At 37.2% G+C, this 26,791-nt stretch overlaps 1 pseudogene; it reads left to right on the top strand.

Annotated features, from left to right (window-relative positions):
- Positions 1–25,625, top strand: part of LOC122748689 — a 173,687-nt pseudogene extending 148,062 nt beyond the window's left edge.
- The last annotated feature ends 1,166 nt before the right edge of the window (positions 25,626–26,791 follow it).

The raw sequence follows: 26,791 nt of genomic DNA on the forward strand, positions 1-26,791 counted from the left end.
TTAGGCCCTTTATCTTTTCCTTTGATATCTTTTGGATACAGACCTAGTAGTAGTATTGCTGGATCAAAGGGTATGCACTGTTTTATAGTCTTTTGAACAGTTCCAAATTGTCCACCACTATGATTGGATGTATTCATAACTATGCCAACAGTGCATTAATATACCTGTTTTTCCACATGCTCTCCAGTATTTGCTATTTTCATTTACTGTTTAGATCAGCCTCTTGTAAAATATACCACAATAATATTCAAATTGATTAAGTATAAAACTTGAAAGTTTTAAGAGAAGGAGATGGAGAGAGAGAGGAAGGAGGAGGAGGAGGAAGAGGAGGAGGAGGAGGAGGAGGAGGAGGAGAAGAAGACAGATACAGAGAGAGAGAGAGAGAGAGAGAGAGAGAGAGAGAGAGAGAGAGAGAGAGAGAGAGAGAGAGAGAGAAAAACACAGAAAGACAACTCATAACCCAGACAAGGGTCAGCAGTGATCACAAAGAAAAAAGAGAAAATTTCAATTATTAAAAAAAAATAGTTTGTACACACACAACTCATCAAAGCAAGAGAAATAGATGCTAGTTGTGAAAAAATATTTACATCAGGTTGCTCTGATAAAAATCTGATATTGAAGACCTATTGTTATTGACACAAATGTACAAGGCTTTCTCCAATAAAACCTAAATGATCAAAGAATATGACTAGTTTTCAAAAGAAGAAATGCAATCTGTTAATGAACATATTAAAATGCTCCAAAGCACTCATAAGAGAAAGTTGCAAATTAATGCAATTCTAGTGTTTCACCTCATGCCCAACAAATTGGCTGATTACAAAAAGATAAAAATAATTATTATTATAGCAGCTGGGAGAAGACAGACACTGTAATACACTGTTAGTGAATCTCAGAATGAGTCTCGAAATCAGTTTCGAATTATGCTAGAAAATTTGCTAAACTGTTAATTTCTTTTGACTTAATGATCCCACTACTAAACAAAACAATAATAGCAATGATAATGATAATAATTCATAGAATTTCTATTATGCTTTAAGATTTTCAAAGTGCCCCAAATAACTCAATTGATTTGCTTAATTACTTAGATGATAGATAGATAGATAGATAGATAGATGGATGGATGGATGGATGGATAGATACATGTTAGATACATGATAGATTAGATAGATATATAGGTACGTGAGAGATACAGAGATATATAGATAGATAGGTATAGATAGATAGATGGATAGATGGATGGATAGATACATGATAGATTAGATAGATAGATAGATAGATAGATAGATAGATAGATAGATAGATAGATAGATAGATAGATAGATAGATAGATAGATTATGGATACATGATAGATAGACAGATTAATAGATAGACTATGTATTTTGTGCTTGCTAAGCATTGGTGACACAAATACAAATAAGGAAGTCAGTCTCTGTCCTTTATGAGCTTATATTGTAATGGGAAAGACACGTAAAAGGGAGCTGGAAATAGAACAGCCATACTCTAAGGTTGTCCAAAACATAAAGTAAGATACCATATATACCAAAATATTCATAGCAGCTTTTGCAGTAGCAAAAAAAGTGGAAATAAATTTGGTGACCATTGATTTGTGGCAGAATTGGAATACGGAAACCTAGAGCCCAGCATACACAATAATTACTAAATATAAAATAAGACTAATAAACAATGGAACTTTATACAGTGATGTATAGTGAGTCCAGATCACAGATTTTAGAACATCAGGGGATCTTAAACTTTTTGTGTCATGTACTTTTTTGGTAGTCTGGTGAAACCTATGGACTCCAAGGTTAAGATCCTCTGCCAAGCACAGAGTTTATGAACCTTAGGATAATATCTCCTGCCAGGTAGAGAGGTGGCAAGCATGGAATGTTACATGCTCATCATTTTCCCCAATCATTCCTCTTTTCCTAACTTCCCTACTACTGTTGTAGATGCCACAATTCTCCCATTCAACCCATCTCATAACTTAGGTATTAACTTCAACTTCTCATTCACTCTTATCATATCTCCCCCACCCCCATCCAATCTGTTGCCATCTTATCAATTTTACCTTCATAACATCTCTGGTATATACCCCCTTCTCTCCTCTGACACTGTCACTATCCAGATGAAGACCTTCATCACCTACTCCCAGACTATTTCAGTAGCCTTTTGATTGTTCTTCTTGCCTCATAGCTCTCCTCCACTAGACTCTACTTCCTCTCCTACCTGTCAAATTGATCTCATTAAAGCATAGATATGAACATGCCACACCCTTCTTCCCTGATCAATAAATTCAAGTAGCTCCCTATACCTCAAGGATCAAATTTAAAATCCTCTGTTTGTCGTCCAGATCCTTTCATAACCTCGCACTTGCTAAAGCATACATCTGACCCCTCCTTTGATTCATTCATCTTTTGGAGAACAAAATCATCTTTATGGCAAGTCAAGAACTCATGACCTTTGACAATTATATAGCTCCAGCAACTATCTGGATAAGGTCAATGTACACCCCTCTTCACCACTACTAAATCATATCTCTGTGTCTGTCTTATGGTCTGTGTCCAGAAATTTTCATTGATTTTCTATTTTTTATTAGGTGGTTCATAATTCACTTCACCGATAATATTCCTTCCATTTCTTTATAAATGTTCACAAAATGCTTGTTTCTTCTAATTAATTCACTAATTATTTCCCTGCTCAGGTTCCTAGAAGTTTTTGTTTTGTTTGCAGGGCAATGAGGGTTAAGTGGCTTGCCCAGGGTCGCACAGCTAGTAAGTGTCAAGTGTCTGAGACCAGATTTGAACTCAGGTCCTCCTAACTCTAGGGCTGGTGCTTTATCCACTGTGCCACCTACCTGCCCCAAAGCCTAGAGTTTTGGGTTTTTTAAGAATATGTATATATGAATGCTTAATATACAATGCTAGGCCCCCTTTCCACCATCCTTTTCCCTATACTGTTTCAGGTATGGCTCACAGTTCATCATCATTCCCCCCCCCCATACACACACACCACCTATGTGCCTTAAGATATTCACACATATATTAAGACACTGGTTTCACATGAACCAGGACTGTTTTGGGGGCCATCTAAATGCTTATATTTCCTTTAGTTTATTATCCCCTCACCTAGAATTTATCAGGGAAATTGACAAATATGCTTGTGTATAGTATAGTTATAGTTCATAGACTTCGAGTTGGATAGGCCTCAAAGGTCATCTAGTCTAGCCCCTGTATTTTGAAGATATTTTCCACCAATGTGAGCAACAGACTTCCTAGTTTCTGTTCAAGCACTCAATGTAACAAATGTTTATCATATACAGGTGAGACTTTACTTCACTCCATAGAACAATAGAAATACAGATTCAGACTTGGGGGAGACTTTAGAGATAACATATAGAAACTACAAAGGATTCACAGACACCTCAAAACAGATATACAAAACATCTAAAGTACTCATATTTGTTCCTATCTGGAGGAAGCAAGAAATGAGGTCCAGGAATTCCAGTCTTGGGCCACCTGGACAAGGTCATGCAGTTTGCTTTAAGCTACTGCTGTGAGTCATCTGGCTTGTGGGGGGATGGAACAGTCTTTACCCCTTTATCTTTTTTTTTTTTTAATTTCTGGATTTGGGGATGAGAAACACAGGGAGAAACGAAAGGGGAAAAGAAAAAAAGGTCATAGATTTAGTAGCTAATTGGGGGCAGGGACTCTCTTTTTGTCTTTATTTCTCTACTACTTTGCATAATGACGGGCACTTAGGTTTTATCAATGCTTGTTAGTTGATTATTTCAGGTGTTGAGAAATAATTAGGGGGAAATAAGATTGTTTAATTGACTCCTTAGAACATTATGAGTTATAATCTCTCTAGACAGATAGACAGACAGACAGACAGACAGATAATAGATATATAAGAATTGGTAAGAGAGAATCTCTTGAAGTCAAAAGGTAAGAGGAATCTTCTCTATAGACAAAGCTTTAGAAGTGGGCAGGAATAGTGGTCAAAGGGGATGATAAAAGGAAGTCTTTATTCTGGGACCTCATATTAGAATCATGAGGCAAGTATAAATTGTATTTCCTCTCAAATGGGAAAAAACTCTGTAACCTCACCTCCTCTATGACAAAGACTGAAAGTCTATGAAAAAACTGAAACCAATAATAGAGAAATATTTGTCTTTGCAGATGGTTTGGAACTTATTTAACAATTGAGAGAGAACCTTATCTGGGACCTCTGCTATAATTAGAGATTATAATTTTCTGGGAGTGATAATGTACTTCAGGAAAAGCCAACACTATGATATACACTGGGATCATGGTGGAAATGTAGGAGGAGCCATGCCTGGCAACATCTACTGGTCATAACAGGGAGAAGAACCTTCTCTCTGGGATCACAGGAGATTCTGGGGATTTACATGTTTTGGGGTCTAGTGATTACTCATTCAGGAGTTTCTGCTTTTGGTTTTTTCTCTTACACTGTGGGTTTTCAAGTGGGGAGTTGATTTTGGCACTATGGCCATGATATGTATACATTTCTGTGACTTTTATGGGTGGGAGCTAAAAGCTGAGAGTGAAAAAAATTGCCCCAAATTATAAATAATTTTCTTTTCATGACAACCTTTTTGACATGAGGCTTTTAGATAGGTTTGCCTAATTTTAAAAATACAAATTATCTTGGCAGAGGAAATAATCAAAATTCAAAGAGGAAGAGAAAATAGTAAAAAAAAAAAATTACAATGTATATTTTCCAAGTATCTCCCATAGTACTTAGCACACTACTGAAAGATATGTGAGCTGGAAAGAAAGGAAATGTCAGATGAAAAGAATGGAAGTGGACACAAATGTTAATTAGGTAGGGTCACAGTTCCACATATATTACCTAGATCAGGCACAGGCTTCATTTTTATTTCATTTATGGATAGTAGTTTAAACTACATTAAACAGTAATAATGATTTGTTTATGGTATGACATTTCTTATCTAGGTCATGAATCCATTTGAAACTCATCTTGGTATATGGTATAAGGTGTTGCTCTATAGAAAACCTATTTTTCCCCTGACTGCTGTTTAGTTTTAAAAAAAGTTTTTTTGTCAAATATTGAATCCATATCCTGATAGATGGGATTTTTGGATTTCTTGAACATTAGGCTACTAGGTTTATTTATGTCTCTATGTTGTATGAATACTCTGTTATACCAATTGTGTTGATCAAAGTGTTTTGTTTTGTTTTGTTTTTTTGCAGGGCAATGGGGTTTAAGTGACTTGCCCAGGGTCACATAGCTGGTAAGTGTCAAATGTCTGAGGCCGGATTTGAACTCAGGTCCTCCTGAATCCAGGGCTGGTACTTTAGCCACTGTGCCACCTAGCTGTACCCATCAAAGTGTTTTAATGATTATTATGACTGATTTGTAGTATAATTTGAGTTTTAGTACTGTTAGGCCCCTTTCCCATTTAAAAAAAAATAACATTTCTCTTGAGATTCTTGACCTTTTCTTCCTCCAGATGAATTGCATCCTTATTTTTCCTATTTCTATATATGAAATAATCTCTTGGTACATTGTTTGGTATGGCACAAAATAGGTAACTTAATTAGGTAGTATTGTAATTTTTATTCTATTATGTTGGTCAGCCCATGAGTAATGAATATTTCTCCAATTATTTAGGTCTTTATTTCCATAAGTAGCATTTTGTCATTGTATTGTTCATATAAATCTTATGCGTGTCTTTATAGGTAGGTTCTCATGTATTTTATAGCTACCTAATTTATTTTTTTTTCCTCTCTTCCTTCTGGAGTTTACTACTTTCACACAGAAATACTGATGACTTGTATTGATTTTTTTTTTATCCTGTAACTTCGTTGAAGTTGATGTTTCTATTTAGTTGACTGTCTAGAGTTTTCTAAGCACATCATCATATCTTTAAAAAAGCAATTTTTTGTTTCTTCTTTACTCATATTTATTCCCTTAATTTATTTTTCTTATCTTACTACTGTAGCTAGCATTTCTAGTACTATGTTAAATAAAAGAGGTGACAATAGACATCTTTGTGTCACCCACCCCTGATCTAAATGGAAGGGACTCTAGTTTATCCCCTTACACATGATGTTAGTTCTTGGTTTTAGATATGTAATATTTACCATATTAAGGAAAGTTTTATTTATTCCTATATTTTCTAATTTAAAAAAAAATAGAAATAGGTGTTTTAGTTTTTCAAGCGATTTTCCTGTACTTATTGATGTAATCATATAATTTTTCATGATCTTGTTATTAACATGGCCAATTATGTTTATGGTTTTCCTGATCACAAAAGAATTCTGAATTTACTCATATAATTCAGACCAAGCCACAGTGTATAATTTTTACACCAGGTTGCTATAGTCCCTGTGGTAATATTTTATTTAAATTTTTTGCATCAATTTTCATTGGAAACATCAGTCTATATTTTTCTTTCTCTGTTTTGACTCTGCATATTAGGTATCAAGACCTTATCTGCTTTAGAATTAAAAAGGTTTTGCACAAACAAATGTAAAACAGCTAATAGTAGAGAGGAAATAGTTAAAAGGAAAAATATTTAAAGCAAGTTTCACTGATAAATGTTTTACAACCAAGATATATAAGGAATTGATTTAAATTTTTAAGAATTAGAGCCATTCCCCAGTAGATTCCTGGTTGAAAGCTATGAGTAGACAGTACTCAAGGAAAGAAATACAAGCTATTTATAGTCACATAAAAAATGCTCCAAATCACTAATTAGTAGAGAAATGAAAATTTAAGCTACTCCAATGTCTCACCTCACACCCATCAGGCAAAGATGACAAAAAGAAAATAGCAAATATTTGGAGGGGCTAGTGGAAAATAGGAACATTGATGCATTGTTGGTGGAGCTTTGAACTGGTTCATCCATTTTAGAGAGCGATTTAGAACTATGTCCAAAAGGTGTTATTTTCCTCATAACCTGATATAGATATTATAAGTATTATCACATCCATTTTATACATGAAAATATATATATATATATATATATATATATATATATATGGAGAGAGAGACAGAGAGAGAAAGAAGGAGAGAGATTGAATGAATTGCTCATGGTTTAAGCTTGCAGGCACAAGTCCTTATCTTCCCCAAAGAAGAGGTGCCTTCATTATGATTTTTTTTAAATTAAAAAATTAAACCCACTTAAAAATGTAAAAATACAAATATACAATAATAACAATAATATGAATGCTGCTGCTAACTTACATTAACATAATGGTTTGCTATTCCAGAGTATTTGACTTACATTATATTATCACATATCTCTCAGTTTTTTAAAATGCTGAGGCAGCATGGAGAGATAATAGGTTTTAAAGTCAGAAGATAGTTTGAAACCTGGCCGTGCTACATATTAACTGTGTGACCTTGAGGAAATTACTTAATCTCTCTGGGCCTCAATTTCCTCATCTGTAAAATGAGGAAGTTGAACCCATGAGTTTCCTTTGTACTCTTACCCTAAGCTCCTAATAGCTGTAGCTAGGGGCATAGTAGACATAGTGCTGGGCCTGGAGTCAGGAAGACATCTTCCTAAGTTCAAATCTGGCCTCAGACACTTACTGGCTATGTGACCCTGGGCAGGTCACTTAGTCCTGTTTGCTTCCGTTTTCTCATCTGTAAAATGAGCTGGAAAAGGAAATGGCAAATCATTCTTATATCTTTGTCAAGAAAGTCCCAAAAGCCGGGGGGTGGAGGGTGGGGGGTGGCACAAGGAGTTGGATACAACTGGAAAATGATTGAATAACAACAAATGAATTATTTAATGCTTTATCTAGAGACACAGTGGTTAAAGCACTAGACCTTGGGTCAGCAAGACCCGAGTTCAAATCTGGCTTCAGACACTTATCAGCTGGGTGACCTTGCTCAAGTCACTTACCCTTCTCATTTTAAAAAGGGTTATAATGTGGATAAAACACTGGCTCTGGATTTAGGAGGACTTGAGTACAAATCTGGTCTCAGACACTTGACACTTACTAGCTGTGTGACCCTGGGCAAGTCACTTAAACCTCATTGCCCCAGAAAAAAGGGCGGGGGAGATAATAATAGTACTTACTTCCCAGGGTGGTTGTGAGGACAAAATAAGAAAATATTATAAAACACTGCAAACCTTATAACCTTTGCAGAGAGATTAGATCTACATGAATCCACTAGAAAAGCCAGGCTTTTGGGTAGATGTGGTTTTAATTAAGTTAACTTTAAGTGAGTTAATCAGTTAATCAATCTTAGTATTATCCCCTTGAGAGGGGGCCTCTGGGCATCCGCAAACCCATCATTTTCTCACAGGCCATATGACCATACTGTCTAAATAGTTCAACTAAATAGCCAGATTGATTTTTTAAATTTAATCTTACAAATTGTTTGAGTGCTTATTATGTACTTGGTTGATCCTTTCCTGATAATTTAATAAAAAATATAAAGTTACAAATCCCCTATCCAATTAAAAAAATTACTCCTGAAGAAAAAGAGGAATCTTTGAACACAGATTTATAGGGTTAAAAGTTGGAAGGGATCTTAAAGGTTATCTAATCCAACTTCTTCATTTTACTGAGACATAGGTTGAAATGACTTGTCCAAGGTCACAAGCAGCATATAACCCAACTAGGATTTTACTCCCAATCCAGTACCCTTTTCACTACACCAGTTTAAACCCTCCAGAATGTGTTTACATGATTTGAACTGATTCACTTGGAGTGGAGGAGGGATGGGCAGCTCCACATTTTCCTCTCAGTGTTCCATGAAAATAAATTGCATGAGTCATGCGCATCACACCACAGAGACAGATTGAAAACTCATAAGCACATTATTGGGAGAAAAAACACATGTAAGTCAAGGAGATACATTCTTTCCCCAACATAAACATAAGAAGACAAAGATGCCTGCCATTCTCGGATAACTATAAGCAGTTCATCAAACACAGAGGAGCGGACAGAAATAGCATCCTTATCACAAATGCCATATGAATATCTCAAATACTCATGTCCCCAAATATTACATTTTACCTGCACTTTGGAGATTATCTCTAGCTTATATCATGCAAGTGTTCAGGGTTTTTCCCCCCCATAATATGATACAAAAACTTCCTGATATGATTATATTATTTTTTGTATCCTATTAGTGAAAACAAAATTATTCACATGATCCCATTAGAGTATGACAGAAAAATGCTGACAGGCTGGAAATGCACCAAAGATATGTTTCTTCTGTTTGTAGTTACACTGCCATTTTTCTTTATTACCCCTGACATGTTGCCTATCATACTGTGCACAGTACAGGAGCCTAGGGAAGTGATATGAAATTTTGATACTCCTGGGACCATAGGGAAACTCTTGCTGATAGCACAGTAGCATTTGCATTTTCCAGGCTACCTGTACTGTCTTCCCGCTTTATCCTTCCCCATCACCATCCTGAAATCAACAAATGGCATTTCTCCAAAATTTATGGAATCTAGAATTTTGTCTAGCCTGCATATACTGTTACCTTCCCAGCTTCCTTTATGTCTGCTTAAATCTCACCTTCCACAAGAAGCCTTTCCTGATCCCCATTCTCTCTGCAATTATCTCCAATTTATCCATTATATGTCTTATTGGTACATAGTTGTTTCATGTTGTCTCCCTCATTGGAATTTGATGTTTCAAGAGCAGGGACTGTCATTTGCCTTCCCCCTTCCCCCATGCCTAGAGCTTAGTGCAGTGCCTGGCACATAGCAAATGCTAATGATGCTTGCTGCATGTGTTGACTGTGTCACTATTGGCATGAATTTTCTTGCTATGTACTTGGTGGGGTCCAGTTGCTCTTCATTTTCTCAAGTGTAATCTCAGCTTCCTTTAAGTTCAGTTGACGTAAAGCTTGAAGGAATAGTTAATAGATGACAGAGTAGGGGAAACTACAATATTGAGCTAAATCAAATAAGATGAAATATAATAGAGATAAATGTCACGACAGACTGTAGTTTAAGAAGAAATCCACTGTATGAGGAGAATGTGTGTGTGTGTGTGTGTGTGTGTGTGTGTGTGTGTGTGTGTGTGTGTGTGTGTGTGTAAGTGGGTGGGTGCAGCATGACTAGACCACAGTTAATTTCAAAAAGATAGGGGAGTTTTAGTTCCTTTGAAGCAAACTCAGTATTAGCAAACAATGTGCTCTGGTGGCCAAAAACACCAATGCAATTTTGGGCTACACTGAGGGAGGCAGAGCTTTCAGGTATAAGGAGGTGACAGTTCTACTGAACTCCACCTTAGTTCATATCTGTAGAATTATGTTCACATCTATATTATTAGTTCTGTGCTCTGGGCAAGCCCGTTTACTTCTCTGAATTGTATTTTCCACAGCTATAAAATGAGGAGGTTGGGTTCGATGATTTCTAAGGTTTTTTTATAGCTCTGAAATTGTGACTTCTGAAGAAGTAAGTACAAGTGTACAATAGATTTCTTGTTCAGTTTATGTATTTACAAATAAACTTTAATTGGGTTAATATCTTATATCTCATAGGAATTATTAAAAACCAGAGCAATTTGGGGGAGACTAATCTTTAGAGTGCAATGTTTTTACTATCAATTTATTGAGAAATTGTCATTTCCTATCATGGTCCCTTCCTCCCTTTTCTACTGAATATCTTTATTTCTGTCATTGTCATCATAGTTCTGAACATTAAAGGAATCAGACAATTAGGCCATTACTGAAGGATTCTTTACTGGACCACCAAATACCATAATGGGAAAACAATTCAGAGAGGAGTGTGTTTACCTAGCTGAGGTCAGTAGCTAATCACCAATGTCAATGGAAGACGCTTATTTGCTCCTTCCATTTCTCCATTCTTTTTGCCTCTAATCTGTTTCAAGTAAGGGAGGAAAATCTGGGGGCAAAGAACTTGGGAAGAGTTAGTAGGTGGGAGGGCAAAGTTGAGACCTTTCAGTAATACTAATATCCAGTAGAGATGAAATAAGAGGCAAAATTAAGGAATTAATTAAATATAAAGAGGGACATGCTAAAGAACTGTAAGGTATTGCAAATCTCTACTAATTGAAAATGTGAGATATGCTAATAAACAAATGGCAAAAAATAATTTCAATGTCTCAAAATTTATTTTGAAAAGGAGATAGGGATACTTGGAATGGAATTTTGAGAAGCTTTTTAAAAATTTGATGGTATGAATCCAACTAAATGATGAATTACACTAAACTACTATAATAAAAATATCTACTATAATCAATATGAATGAAATTATTTTCTCTAAAGTATTTGACAGAGAGTATAAAAAACATTTTAAGATTTTTACACAATAGTAAATGCTGCATCCATAGTCAAAGTAAACAAAACATCTACTCCCACCCACTCAGGGTGAGGAATAGCTCTGTGCTATGTATTATGTAAACAGAGAAATTTGACACTTGATTGACATGTATGAAAAGTCAACTCAATTATGTCTTAACCTCCAGGGCTTGTAGCTTTATAGACTACTGGGAATGGACTTTGCTTCAGCAAGATTATTCTTACTCTTTTTGTGTGAGTTTAGGTATTATAGTATTTCCAATGAGATTTAAAAGAAAAACAAAACTATTTGTTTCTTTGATCTATCTAATCTATATAACTTCCTTGACTCCTATTTATTGATTGGCTTGGATAAATGGGTTACTTGTTATTCATGATAGTCTTTTGAGTGGCCAGTATTTGGTGAGAAGAGGCTTTGCTGGTGAATAAAATCTGAGTTTACAGAAAACAAATCTCCAAACTCTAGAAATGTTCTTGAGAACTCAGCAACTAAAATATTCTGGAACCATAGCTTGAATACAAACAAGAATGTTGCCTTATCCACCAATATATGGGTCAATAAAAATTTAAGAAAAATCTCTTTAGTAGATAGTGTCTTATCTATTCATAGTCTTCAAATTACATGGAATCAAAAGCTTTCATTATATAAAGACTTAGTGGAATAAATTAAAACCAGGTGGGAATTAGACCAGGTATACATTATCCCTTTCTTCCTGTCTGTTCTGGAGTGGTCCCAAATATACTTTTGGGTAGGCTACACAAAATAAGCATACAACCCAATACTCTTATTAAATTTCAAAAAGTTGGTTCTTTACCTACCTGTAAAATTGTCCACAGAATATTAAATATAAAATAATAATAAGATAATTATATGTCTTGGGACTGTTTCTAGTTTAACTCCATCAAAAAATGAGAACAATGGAGTAAAAATAGTTGCAATCCATATTTACACTATACATTTTAAATATAAAGCACTCTATATCCATTATGACCTAATTTTCACAACTATCTTTTGAGATAGGTAATGCAAGTGATTCTTAAATTCATTTTAAAGATGAAGAAACCGAGGCTCAGACCCTAGTCACACAGCTAGTGTTTTGATCTGGAAATACATTTATCACTCTCAAGCAATTGGAATCACCTTGAAAGAAGACAGAACCAGTCCTGACTGGATTACTGAATGAACCCCTTTGGCAGGAGTAAGGGGGTGGGGGTGGGGCAGAGTTCATGGTTAAAAAAAATTTTTCCCACAGGGTTTCCTTGTGACATTGCTGTAGGAACATTTCCCATTTCTATCTGCTGTCTTGCCAATGAAAAAGGTACTTCTTGGATTTGAATCCTTGGAGACTATAATTTAAACTCTGGGGGAGTTGAATTAAGTAAATTGCCAATTCCCATAGAATGAATGGTATTTTGATTCTCAAGGAGCTGATTCACCAGTGATGAATTTCCCCCATGGAGTAGTTTGCCCACAGTTAACTTGCTAGCCTAGTGGAGACATTTCTCTATATCTCTATCTCTATCTCTATCTATCTCTATTGATATCTCTATCTCTCTCTATATTGATAGAGATGGATGTATATAGATAACCCCTCCTTCTCTATTCCTGATACTTTTTTATTTCAAACCTTTTTTTTTATTTACTATTTTTTTAGTATCTATGGACTGGTGTTAGAACAAAAGCATAATAAAACTTGATGATAGCTCATGTTTATATAACACTTTAAAGGGTTTAAGTTCATTAATTTACATAAGTGCTGTGAAGTAGGTATTGCCAGCATTATCTCCATTTTACAGAAAAGAAAACTGATGCTTAGACAAGTTGTTTCTTGTCTACAGTCACAGTGCTAATAGTTTTTGTTTGTTTTTGCGGGGCAGTGAGGGTTAAGTGACTTGTCCAGGGCCACACAGCTAGTAAGTGTCAAGTTTCTGAGGCCAGATTTGAACTCAAGGCCTCCTGAATCCAGGGCTCGTGCCTTATCCACTGCACCACCTAGCTGCCTCTGTGCTAATAGTTTTAACTCTCCTATTGATCTCTCCCAGATCAGTGAGCTCTTCCCTACTTCCACTCTCCTAAACAAAGATATTTACATGGATTACCCACTACTTCTGGTACCTATATATACTAACATAGCTTTCTCTGTTGTTTGAAATTTGGGGTCCATGATCTATAACTTGAAATACATGTTTTCTGATCAAAAACAAATTCCCAGAAGCCAAAAATCAGGTTCTTTGATGAAGTCACTGAAATGCAGGATAGTAAGGACTTATGAACTGTAAAGAAAATGGAGCCTCCTTAGGGCTCCAAGAGGAATATGGAAAGCCCTTGGGGAGGAAGTTTTTGACTCACAGGTCAAGATGATAGATTAAGAAAAGGAAACCTTTAGGCCTGCCCATGGAGACTGAAGATATTCCTGCAGGCAGAGAGCCTTGGCTTTAACTGGCCCATTCATCACATTTGCAGCTGTAAATTCTTTGCTTGGAAGAGAAAAGCCCACAAGTACTAGGCTTCCCCTCTTCTGTGAACGTGAACAGATCTTCTGGTTGGTCATCCTGAACTTCTTAAAAAATTCAGAATAAGTTTTCACAGCTTTCACAAAGAGATTTCAATCATATGAATAGAGAAATGCTTGCATAAAAAATGCCTTTGAAGCCTGACATTGCTCTTGTGAGTCCCCTTATTTCCAAATGAGAAGTGATGGAGGTTAGGCTCTTATTTCTGAAGAAAGCGAGAGAAAGGGAAACTGGCGAATGAAGATGGTTGGGAAAACTTTTGTAAAAAGGGGTCAGAATAATGGAAATGAAAGAATGGAAGGAAAGAGGAAAAGAAAGATAGGAAAGGAAGGAAGGAAGGAAAGAGAGAAAGGGTGAGACAAGGAGAGGGGGAAGGAAAGAGAGAGGGGGGGGAGAGAGAGAGAGAGAGAGAGAGAGAGAGAGAGAGAGAGAGAGAGAGAGAGAGAGAGAGAGAGAATTATGCAATATCACTTGAGTTGTGTGATCCAGTTTGAAAAATCTTGAGTTGCTTTTTTCTAAGTTTTCATTTTCATTTAACCTCTTATGTTCTACTTAGACCTACTGAAGGAAGAAAAATGTCATAGTTTCTTTTACAATGGAACCATAATTCGAGGAAGATGCCTACATGTGTGTTTATGCCCAGCCATGAGAGACCCTTTGCCTAAGAGACAGAGAAAAAAAGAGCCCTATAAATCAGTTCAGATTTTTTATTCCAGGTGTCTCACTCCAACCAGCCGGCATACTCACTTTCACATCTAGTCCTTTTGTTTGTTTGGTTTAATTTAACATGAAATCAATATTAGATCCAAGGGATAACAATAGCTGACATTTATATAATGCTTTTTGCTTTGCAGGGTCCTTTGCATGCATGACCTCAGTTGATCCTCATCAGCCCTGGGAGGCAGGTGCTTGCTTCAGGTGTTATTATCCTCCTTTTACAGATGACATTGGCTATATACGGTACCTTCTTTATGTGCTGCCCACTCCTAGCCAAAGTGTCCCTTACTTTCATTTTTTTCCTTGGTATATGATCCTTCCTAATTCTTTTGTGTATAGTTTTGTTTTTTGTAAAAAATTTATCCTAAATTTAACACAGTAGGACCCAAGCTGTTAAGATTGTCTCTTCTAGCCTTCCTGGACTTCCTTCTGCTCTCTCTTGTGTGTTTTAAAATTATATTCATATTTTTCTTTTTCTTGGCTTCATTGTCACTGTCCTTTCACTCCTCCACCATTTTTCCTCCAACCCCCAAGAAAAGCCCTCCTTTATGAAAAATAAGTATAATTAAGCAAAGCAAATCACACATTGGTTCTGTCTGGAAAATTTATGTCTAATTCTGTACCTCTAGCTGATCAATGCTTTATCAAGTGGCGGAAAGCATGGTTTCATCATTAGGCTTCTGGAGTCATGAAGAGCCATTTCATTGGTCAGAGTTCCTAGATGTTTAAAAGTTATTTTTTTTTAATTTAACATTCATATGGTATAATTCGTTAAGTCATGCCTCAGTTGATGGATATTTACTTTGTTTCCATTTGTTGGTACAAAAAAACCCAATCCTGATATGAATGTCTTTGAATATATGGGTCCTTTCTCTGTCTCTTTGACCTTTCCTCATTGTAGTATATAACTAGTAGTGGGATCAATACATAAAAGGGTATAGGTTATTGTTCCAAATCGATTTCTAGAATTAGACCGATTCATGTCTCTACCAATGGTTCACTGATCTTCCTTTACTTCTGCAGCCCCTCCAGCATTTGCCATTTTTTCTTTTTTGCCCTCTTTGCCAATCTGATGGCTATGAGGAGAAACCTTAAAGCTTAGACCATAGGTGTCCCTCAAGGTTTTGTCCTAGGCTCTCTTCTTGTTTCCTTCTATACTATTTCCCCTAGTAATCTTATTAGCTCTCATGGATATATTTGTCATCTCTATGCTGATCATTCTCAAATCTTTCTATCCTGCCTTAACCTCTCTGCTCACCTCCAATCTCACATCCCCATCTGCCTTTCAGACATTTCAAACTGGATGTCCAGTAAATATCTTAAACTCAACATATTCAAAACCAAGTACATTATATTTTCCCCTGGACTCATGCAACTTCCTACTACAAACCTTCAATTTTTTTAAAAAAATAATTGCAAAGTGCAATAAGATAAGGTATGCTACCTTTATCCGTTGAGAACATTTCTTACAAAAAATCTAATTCATTAAACTAAGTCGAGCAACCTCATTAATGAAGTAGGGAAAGAGTAAAATACTTCCAGTTACCTAATGAAATGAATTGATGCTGCCAAGGAAGTGTACTGGGATCGGCTAAAGAGATTCAGCCTTGACATTTGAGTGGCTGGCCATCCTAGAAGAGAGAGCTATGCCTCTGAGAGACAATGATTGAGGGGAAGGTAAGAGAAGAGGCATCTCTTTGGCCAGAGGATGACCTTATGCGTGTCAGAGGGTTAGAAGATTTGGACTTCAGCACCCTAGCAGTCATCCCAAAATAGCAGAGTTTGATGACATTCTCTACATGGGGAGCTGAGGACAAATTAGACACCCTGAAGACAGAAGGTTTCAGGACTCCACAAGAAGCCCACGGAGAAGCTACCCCATGCCCAAAAGGAACCTCATGGGGGACCCATAAGAGGGAGGAAAGGACTTCCAACAAATAGGAGATATGAGTTATCCCTTTTCCACATGCGCTAAGTCTACTTTCTCCAGGATTTTGTATGCAGGACAATATTCCTGAATTTGGGTGGTAATGTTTAATGCTAATGTTTTTTAATTATTAAGAAATTTTAAAAATGTATGCCAACTGTTTTTAATACACCATTTTAGTAAATACCAGTTTCTCAGAGCTAATTAAGTCTGATTAATTTATATCAACAGATAATCAATGGGGGAAGTGCATGCACATGTGCACACACACACACACACACACACACACACACACACACACACGATGGCTTGTGAACAATAACCTTAGATAAAACCACCAGCCTTTTAGGGATACCCTTGGAACCTTGAGGGGAGAAGCAATAGCTGAGCTCTAGGGACCTGCCCTGCCAGTGTGAATCAGGGTTTGGAATAGTCATCCCAGAGAAGGCACTACATAAGTATATAGAGAATAAATTTTTTTAAAAATACAAAGTAGTTCGATATAAAGTAGTTTGAAAGGGAGGGAACTAGTAGTTGAATGAACGGGTGTGGGAATGGAGTTGCAGAGAGCAAATGTGGCTTGCTTGCTTGCTTGCTAAGTTTTCTGTGGACTGGCCCTGCCTTGAAGTTCATTTCATAATGCTTTCTTTCTGGATAGGAAGCCCTTATATTCTGGGTTGAGGTCTCAAAGACAACAGTCTGACAACAATTGACTTAACTTTCAAAAAATGTCATATCCTGTAGTAAATGCCAAATGTAACTAACTGATACTTATTCTCAATGAATGCATAGGGCAGAACTGTTTTGTTTGATGGAGAAATACCGCATATGCTGAACATGAATTACCAGGTTTTAAAAACTTTAAGTGAGAATACAGAGCATCAGCTTAGTGCACTGGAAAAAAGAACATGTCTTAGAGACAAAATGACATGGATTTAAGTTCTGCCTCTGACATATTGGCTGTGTGACCCCAAAAAAGCCACCAAACCTCTCAGTGAAACCACATGCAACTCCCAAGATTATAAACTGCAGAGCAGATGTTTACCTGCATTGGAAAAGAGTTTCTTCACTAGTAGTTTTCCTACACTGGTGAAATCACAAATGTGTATGTGTGTGTGTGTGTGTGTGTGTGTGTGTGTATTGACATAAAATGATTGAAATAAATGTAAGTTTTCCTTAGTCTTTTTATGATTCTAACTTCAAGCGAATATGCTATTCTCCAGTTTGCTGCAACAAGATGCACCATCCTCTGATCCACCCCCACCCCTCCACCCCCGCAAAAAAAAAAATTAGAATTAAACTTTTCTATTTGTCTAAAGCAAATACTTAGTTTCCTGTTACCTGAGGTTAGTCACATAGAATAAGACCTGGGCTCCAAGGAGACCAAGTGCCTTGTTTGGATCCCTAGACTCACTAGGTATGGTTTATGTATAAAACTTATATTGGGATCACCAACAATTCTTATTGCCTCTTACCAGGTCAAAAAACACATAAATATGCTTAGTCCCATATTTTATTATTAAAACATTTTTATCTTAAACAGGCTTTTATTTTTAGCTCAAAATTTCATTTAAGTTGGAGCAAGTGGAACAAAAGTTTGATTTTTAGGTATGGAGTGCCTCAGATCCCACCGAAAGCCATATTTAGTCCTACGTCAATGCAATATGTAATTCTATCAGTTTAACAGAACACTAATTTAATACAGACTTTTGCAAATAATCCACTTTTATATATAACTTTGCATAGTATTATTATAGAAAGAATTCTGAGTTGAACACTATTATATCCCTTTAGAAGGGATAAGATGGTTTGAGAATGAGGGTTAATAAATAGGGAAGAGAAATCAGAGAAGAATTCATGGAGAAAATGGTGCTTAAGCTGTGATTAGAAAAAAGAGAGAGAGATTCTAAGGAGGAGAGGGGAGAGTGGGTGCATTCCAGAGATGGGGGACAGTCAGTGAAAAAGCAAGCGTAAGGAGATGCCATGTTGTGAGTGAGGAATACAGAGAAGGCCATGTGATTTGCTTTGTCTCTATATCCCTCTAGGAATGGCTGTTGGTCCAATTCTGTGTGATAGTGAATGAAGAATTTGGAAAGAGATGGTGATTTATATGGTAATTCCCAATAGACAGAAACCTGTCTGCCTCATGGAATATTATTTGAAATCTATTTTGGAAATGGGGTATTCTGTCAGATTGATCGAAGGCTTCTAGCTGGGAATGTTTAATTATCACCTAATTAAAATGAGCTTTCATTCTTGTCTTTGTGTATGCTCTAAGAGTTGCCATTGGCTGAATTGAATCTTTCCTGAGTGACAGCTGTCAATGGGACATATGTAAATGACAAATAATGTGACAGGCTGAAGATAAAAGTTTTAACCTTTATATTGGCCTACCCCAGGATTTCTCTTCCTCTTAGTAAGGGTCCAGACAAATATTATAGATATCTAGATCTTTTATGATGATTGGAGTATTTCTGGGTGAGCACTGAGTAATACATTGGCTTTCTAGGACATTGTTCAGTTTTCAAAATAACCAAGTCAGAGAGGCTATTCCACAATGTAATCTGTAGCTTAGCCTTTCTTCTTGATGACAGTCTGAAGCCACTGATTCAGTCCCAAGACTGTCTAATTGATGTGCCAGTTAGCCAAGTCCAGAGTATTAGAAAGAAGGTGCCATAAGACCAGGGGATCTAAAGAGAAATAGTATTAAAGAAAATCAGATCAAACAATCTTATTCTAAAATTACGTGAATAGAAAGGGCCATGGAGATCAACTCCTCTAACCTCCTAAGGTAGCAAAGCTAGTACGCAGCAGAAATGGACTCAAAGCCTAGTCTCTTCCTGACCCCAGGTTCAGGACTCTTTTTGTCAGCCTACCTTGCCTCAGCTCTGTTTAAAAAGGTGCCTCCATTCTTTTAGATGGTCTGCAAGAAGGAAACACTCCCATTGGGGAGAAAGGATATTGGCTACCTAAGTAATATTTTCCCAGTGCAGTTCTTCCTGAAGACTTAAATAAAGCAATTTATTCCTCCTCTAAGTGAAATCCTTAGTCTTTCCACTATGCTGAGCAGAAAGTGACAACTACATATTAGCAACTAGTGGTACAGTGGAATTACTGAATAACTTTATTGTTTGTTTGTGGGGCAATGAGGCTTAAGTGACTTGCCCAGGGTCATACAGCTAGTATGTGTCAAGTGTCTGAGGCTGGATTTGAACTCAGGTCCTCCTAAATCCAGGGCTGTTGCTTTATCCACTGAGCCACCAAGCCACCCCACTTAATTGTTGTTAAGTTGTGTTGACCCTTTGTGACCTTACTTGGGTTTTTCTTGGGAAAGATACTGGTATGGTTTGCTATTTCCTTCTTCAGCTCATTTTCCAGATGAGGAAACTGAGGCAAACTGAGTTAAGTGACTTGCTCAGGGTCATACAGCTAATAAACATCTGAGGTGGATTTGGACTAAGGTCTACTCTAACTCCAGATCTTACACACCATCCACTGTGCTACCCAGCTTCCCCTCCACGTAGGCTTACAAAAACCATGCTTAGATATAATCAATAATTGGTTGAACCTGAGGCAGCGCAGGAAATTGGTTTCTTATGAATTTCATTTGGATTCAATCATCTCAAGCTAACTACTACTCAATTTATCTCCGCCATCTTCCCAATTAGATTCTCAAAGTTTTGTCCCTTGGGGATGGGGGAGATGTTACTCTCTTGGGTTCTAAGGCACTTTTGGACCTGAACTCCTAAAATTATAGTCTGGGATGCATCACTAGTGACCTTCCTCTTGACAAGTCAGCCAAAATTAGCTCAAATCAGTATCTTTTACTAAGAACGCATAGTAAGAATAGCAGTGATTAGATATTCACATAAGCCTGGGTCATACTTGACCATTACTATATAGTACACCTATGGGAAGAAAAGACACAAATTTAGAGTGCAGGTGAACTGAGTCATACATATGTCAAGACAAGTCATTCCTCTAGTGCTGTAGGGCATCCATCTACTTTCTCTCCTTGTGTAGTCCTCAAGCTGTTTACCAACTGGGCATAGTTTCCCAGCTGGATGAGTCTCTTGGATGAGCACCCAAGGTCTGCTCCTCTCCATGGCTTGACTCTGAATTGGCAGGGCTAGTTCTCTCTTGATTCCATATTCATCTTTCTTTGATGGCAGAGGTCTTGCTCCTGTGGAGGAAATGTACACCTCACTAGAAATAGTAGCCTTAAAGGTCAAAGAAATGTAGCTTGCAGTGTTATGGAAAGAAAGAAAAATTCTGTCCGATTCTATCTCAACCCCAGTCCCACCCAGATATTTTGATGAGATTTACTAGAAACTCCTGACCCCTCCAAGATGGTCAGATGAAATTAATTACAGGGAAATACCCCCTCAGGAATGGACCTGGTCTTAAGGAGACAACAAGGTTACCTCAAAGTTAAGACATTCTCCTCCCAAGTTACCTCACCCTGTCCCTATTATTCAACCTCCCAAATAAGGAAAGTGGCTAAGCTGCCTCACCTGATAGTGTCCTTTAGCTACCTGCCCTAAAGTTGTGTAAAACCCTATATTTGAGTGTATCTACAGATGTTCTAGGCAGTTGCTAACTGCTTGGCAATTGCCCATCAGCTGATGCTAATTAAATTCTTTATCTTCTAGCCTTGCCTCTTGATTTATTGACTTCCAGTCAGAAGAAACCTTAGTGGGAGGAATCACTCTCCAGCAGGATCTTAGGATCTCTGGGCTAAGGAATTCCTGAACTTTCCTTGAAACGTTTTTCTGCCTCAAAAGGTATTCTTTTCTCTGTATCACCATGGGAATAGTGTTTCTGTTCTTTGTTGGAAGTGTCTCATTAATACCTCAAACCATCACAACCTAAAGTATTCTCCAAGTGTCTCATAGTTGTAGGTTATGTCTCCTACTGACCAAGCATATATGTAAGTACCATGGTTGATGGGGAGGGAGGAAGGTGTGAGGGAAGAGAGAGACATTTTCTTTGTGTCTCCAAGGGATGAAGATCAATTGTTGCTTAGGGATTGAGTTCTTCCTCGGCTACTGCTTCCTTTCCAGTTCAATCAGAGATTTTTTTGGGGGGGGGCAGAGCAATGAGGGTTAAGTGACTTGCCCAGGGTCACACAGCTAGTAAGTATCAAGTGTCTGAGTTCAGCTTTGAACTCAGGTCCCCCTGAATCCAGGACCAATGCTTTATCCACTGTGCCACCTAACTGCCCCCTAATAATATTCTTAAAACACAGTTCTGATCATGTCCCTCTATACTCAAAAGTCTTCGGTAACTCCTGACCATCTCTAAGAGAAAATACTGACTTTTAAAGGCTCATATGGTCTGGCTCCTTGATGAACTTTTCTGACACATTTCTTATTAGTCCTTATTATACATTATATTTCAGCCCAACTGGCCTAGTAGCTGTTGTCTGGACTGGACTGGACTGGCTATCTCCCACAGACATGACCTCACAAAGGCTTTCCCCCTATGTCTGGAATGTATACTGTCTTCATTTTTGCTCCTAAGAGTCCTTAGTTTCCTTTAAAGGTCAACTCAGATGTTACCTCCTAGCAGAAGCCTTTCCTGATTCAGCTGGTAGTTTTTATTCCCCTCCTCCTAAAATTACTGTGTATTTTACTTTTGTATATACTGTATCCCCCAGGAGAAATTTAGCTACAAGAGATTTCTTTCTTGTCTTCATGTTTCCAGGACTGAACACAGTGCCTTACATATAATATCAAAGAACACAGAATTTGAGTGTTGAAAGGGACCTCGCAAATGTTTGTTGAATTTGATTGAGATTGGGATTAAAACTTTAATGTATCAGAACTGCTCTATAATGGCATAGGTATTATTATACATGAACCTTCCTTTAGGGATTTATGAAATTCCAGGAATTAGGGTACTACCTTATATTAAATTCTACCATAAAATGAATTGTCTTAGGAAGAGGTTATAATGTACATGTAGAGGGAATACTTGATCAGCTAAAGGTTAGACCATATGGCTTCCGAGGGACATTTCAACACACATTCTGGGGCTCTGGGACTCTTTTACAGTGCCTGCTATAAGTTCAATCCTTGTTAGGTGCTCTGGGTGATATGAGAGGCATATTGGAAATAATGGAAAGAGTCTTATGTCTGGGGTTAGGACAACAGGATTTGGGAAGATTAAGGACACAGTACATGGAAAACATGGGGCTCGTAAGATAACAAATCATGTCAGCTTTTTTGAGGGGGCATACTCGCAAAATGAAGGATATTCAGAGAGAACAGTGGAAACTGGTCAGGTCCACTTGTGAATGAAGCACTCTCTCTTCAAACCAGTAAAGTCTGGCTGCTTTTTATAGAGTGTAACTAAGTGTAAAAGGACTAGGGAGAAGGGAATGAAGATGTTGAATGTGGGGACTGGTGCTGCTTCATAGTAGTGGTAGAGGGAAAGGGGGCAGAGTGAGAGAAGACTCCAAGGGAATTAGCAGCTAGTTGATATTCAAACTTTCCTCTGTCAGGAAAAGGGGTTTGGGGCTGTTACTTCTTGTCTCACTGTGACTTACATTCCCTGTTAAGGGTTTTTGAATCTCCCTAAGGAGTCTTCATTTAGCAGTTTGGTGAGACTACTATGTACCCTTTCAGTGGCCACTGTTCCGTGTACTAACTATATTACTGGGAACAAGTCACTTCATGTCTCCAGGCCTTGGATTCTTTAACTGTAAAATGAAGTGATTAAGCTCAATGTTCTCCATTATCCCTCCAGACTCACACCTGGCCTCAAGGAGTTTGTAGTCTAATTTGAGAATAACAATTTAAGGCTTATAAAATGATTAGAGAACCACTGAAATTTTATGGTTGGAGACCAGGTGAGAGAATAGTGCCTGCTGAAAAGGCAAAGGAAGCTTTGTGGAAGAGGCAAAAGAACAAGTCCCCTTGGAGTATTTCTGCAATGCATCTCATGGAAGTAACCAGTTTTAGGAGTGTTTTCTATTTGTACATTTGAAAGTTTTGAATGAAGGTGTCTAGCATACCATGAGGGGATTTTTGTAGTTTATGTGCCCTATTATTAATTTGAATAAATTGTACCAGATGACAAGAGACATTCGTCTGTATCACTCTTGCTGGTTTTGTTTGCTTTTGCAAACTGGATTCATGAAACAAAATGTACTGCATTACATTTCCACTTTAAGCTGTAAGAGGTAATTTAAGACCATATAATCTGATAGCTACAGATATGATTGCAGTTTCCAAATGTGCCAAGTTCTCCATATGAAGGTGTATCCTCTATCAAAATGGTGTTCCAAACCTATTTTGTTGTTCATTGCTAATATCATAACTAGTCTGTTTCCCACAAATTTGTGTGATTAAAAACTCTGGAGAGGTGCCTGAAGTCTGAAATGAACCAATTTTTATTTTTTAAAAGAGGCAAAATGATGACCCTAGAAACTGATAGGGTTAACTTCTCAAAGCAGAAAAAACATGCAAGGTAAAATCATCCAGAGCTGTATATGCAAATACTGTGAAACAAATTGTGTACAAGGGGAACAATAGACATGTTCTAGACAATAACAAATCCTGTCTGGTTAAGTTAATTTAATGTTCTTTCTTCAAGGTAAGTGAGCCTTGAACGGATGTTCAAGAAGTGATCACCTACTCTTCTAACTTCCCATAGTAGCTCATTCCTATTTTTATGGTAATTACCAAATACTGCCTTATATTATAATTAATAGCATATATACATTTTATCTTCTCTACTAAACTGCAATCTTATTAAGCACAGGAACTATGTCATATCTTTGTAACTCTCATTGGAGTTAATAGTAAATATTTGGTTTTATTTTGGGGAGACTGGTTCTCCTTCTCTCTCTCAAACTGGAAGTATCGCAGACAACTCCATTGCTGATAGCAATTATACTTCAACCTCCTCTTTTTCTGCCCTTTTCTGAAGGGGCTACTTCACCCCTCCTTAGGCTGGATGGTACACCCTCCCCAACCCCATCCTGGGGGCTCACTATATTGTGCTGGACTTAGTGCTGACACCAGCTCAGCTTTAAAATACTATGGCTCAAAACTCCTGAGCTTGAGCAATCCATTAGGCTCAGACTTGCCAGTAGCAGTGACCATAGGCTTGTGTCAACATGATTGCTTATATAATAAACACATATAAATAATTGCTCAATGAATGAAAATACTATCTGATGGGGCAGACATAGAAGAAACAAAGTTAATCAATGAAACTAAATAGAGGCAGCTGGTGGCACAATGGATGGAGCCCTGGACCTAGAGTTGGGATGACCTGAGTTCAAATTCAGCCACAGATAGTTACTATCTGTGTGACCTGGGTAAATAAAGCCATCTTTCCTCTGAGACTTTCTTCACCTGTAATATGGGGTTCATAATAGTGATGACCACACAGTGCTCTTCTGAGGATCAAATGAAATAATATTTGTAAAAGTGTTTAGCACAGTGCGTGGCACATGGTCCATGACACATTTCCCTTTCTATGAGAACAGTGACATTAGTAAAGTTGATTCTATCTCATGCAAAATGTTTTTCAGTAATGCAAACATGACCTAGACCTTGTAATTCTTGTAAAAATGAGCCATGGTATTGGCATTTCTTAATCTTTTTTTGTTCATCAGATCCCTTTAGCTGTTTGGTGATACATGTGGACCCTGTCTTAGAATAATATTTTTAAATAATTGAGGGCTTCTTCCTTTACAACCTGGTCCCAGGCAGGATGGCTCCTGAAAGAAAGGTGGAGAGAAAAAGAAGGGATGTTCTGCCATCAATGAGGTGTTGACCAGAAAATACACCATCAACATTCACAAGCGAATTCATGGAGTAGGCTTCAAACAGTGAGCTCCTTGAGCTCTCAAGGAAATTCACAAATTTGCCATTAAAGAAATGGGAACTCCAGATGTATGACACCAAACTCAACAAAGCTGTTTGGGCCAGAGGAATAAGGAATGTCCCGTACTGTATCTGAGTGTGTTTGACCAGGAAATGCAATGAGGATGAAGATTCACCAAACAAGCTGTATATCTTGATTACTTATGTTCCTGTCACGACTTTCAAAAGCTTACAGACAGTCAATGTGGGTGAAAACGAAATTGAATTTCATTTAAATAAAATTATAAAATGTCAAAAAAAGATAAGTGAAGGAAATCCTATCTCATTTAAAGATTAGGGAAAGTAAAGATTTAGCTGTTTTTTTTTTTTTTTTTATCCTATCCAAGTTTGTGGATCCCCCTAAAATCTACCCAAAAAGTCCCTAGGGGCACAAGTTAAGAAATCTTGCACTATATGGAGGATGACATTCAGAGAATAGAACACTTTTAACCTGTGGAATACATGTAATAAATAGTGCTTTTCAGAGTTTAGTCTTAGGATGAAGCTCAACATACAAACATTTATGAAATACCTAAAATGAATTGGCACTATACCTGTATTAGGTACATAACCCCCTCCCTGCCCCCCAAAGGAATCCCAGTTCTCAATCACTTTGTTTCTTGTGGGAGACACATATTCACCTATAAATATACATAAAAACTCAGTTTGGCCACTTATTAACTATTTGAACTTCATCAAACTAGGTGGCATGGGGAATAATTTGTCCTGGAGTCAAGAAGACTGTTTATATTCTACCTTAGACATTTTCTGACTATGTGACTCTGGGACATTCACTTAAGTTCTGTCAGCCTCCGTTTCTTCATCTGTAAAATAAAGATAATAGCACCCAACACCCAAGGTTGTTATAAGGATGAAATGATATAATATTTGTAAAGTACTTTGTAAAACCTTGAAGTGCTATATAAATACTAGCTATTATTATTAGTTAGCTAGCTATTTCAGTTTTCTGGCTTTTAATTTCCTCTTATAAAATGGAGATAAAACTTGAATTACCTCCCTCTCAGGATTTTTCTGAGGATGCAAAGGATTTTATAACTAGGTACAATATTAATGACATCTTTTAGTTTTATTAAGTTCTTAGAGGGAGTCCAAAGAAGGAAAAGAGGACATCGATAGAGATGCCCTACATAAGGGTGTAGGGGAGCCTTAAGTGCTCTATTAACTAAAGGTTACAAGACAGACAACGCCTGTCTATATCATCTAGTCCTACCATTTTCTCTGATGTCTGGTTGGTTGGTTCTTGTCCTTTATTCTTTGAAGAGGACCAAAATGTCATCACTAAATTAGGATCAAGTTATATGTATCCGACTCCGACATGAGCTCAGAATGCCCTACCACAGGTTTGGCACAAATAATCCATGTGAACATTTGGGTTGGATTCTCTAAATTTGCACATTTCATGTTTCTTTTGAGCTACTTCAATTCTGCTTTGCTCATAGAACA

The sequence above is a fragment of the Dromiciops gliroides genome, chromosome 1 (assembly GCF_019393635.1).
Source record: "Dromiciops gliroides isolate mDroGli1 chromosome 1, mDroGli1.pri, whole genome shotgun sequence".
In the NCBI taxonomy this organism is placed as follows: domain Eukaryota; kingdom Metazoa; phylum Chordata; class Mammalia; order Microbiotheria; family Microbiotheriidae; genus Dromiciops; species Dromiciops gliroides.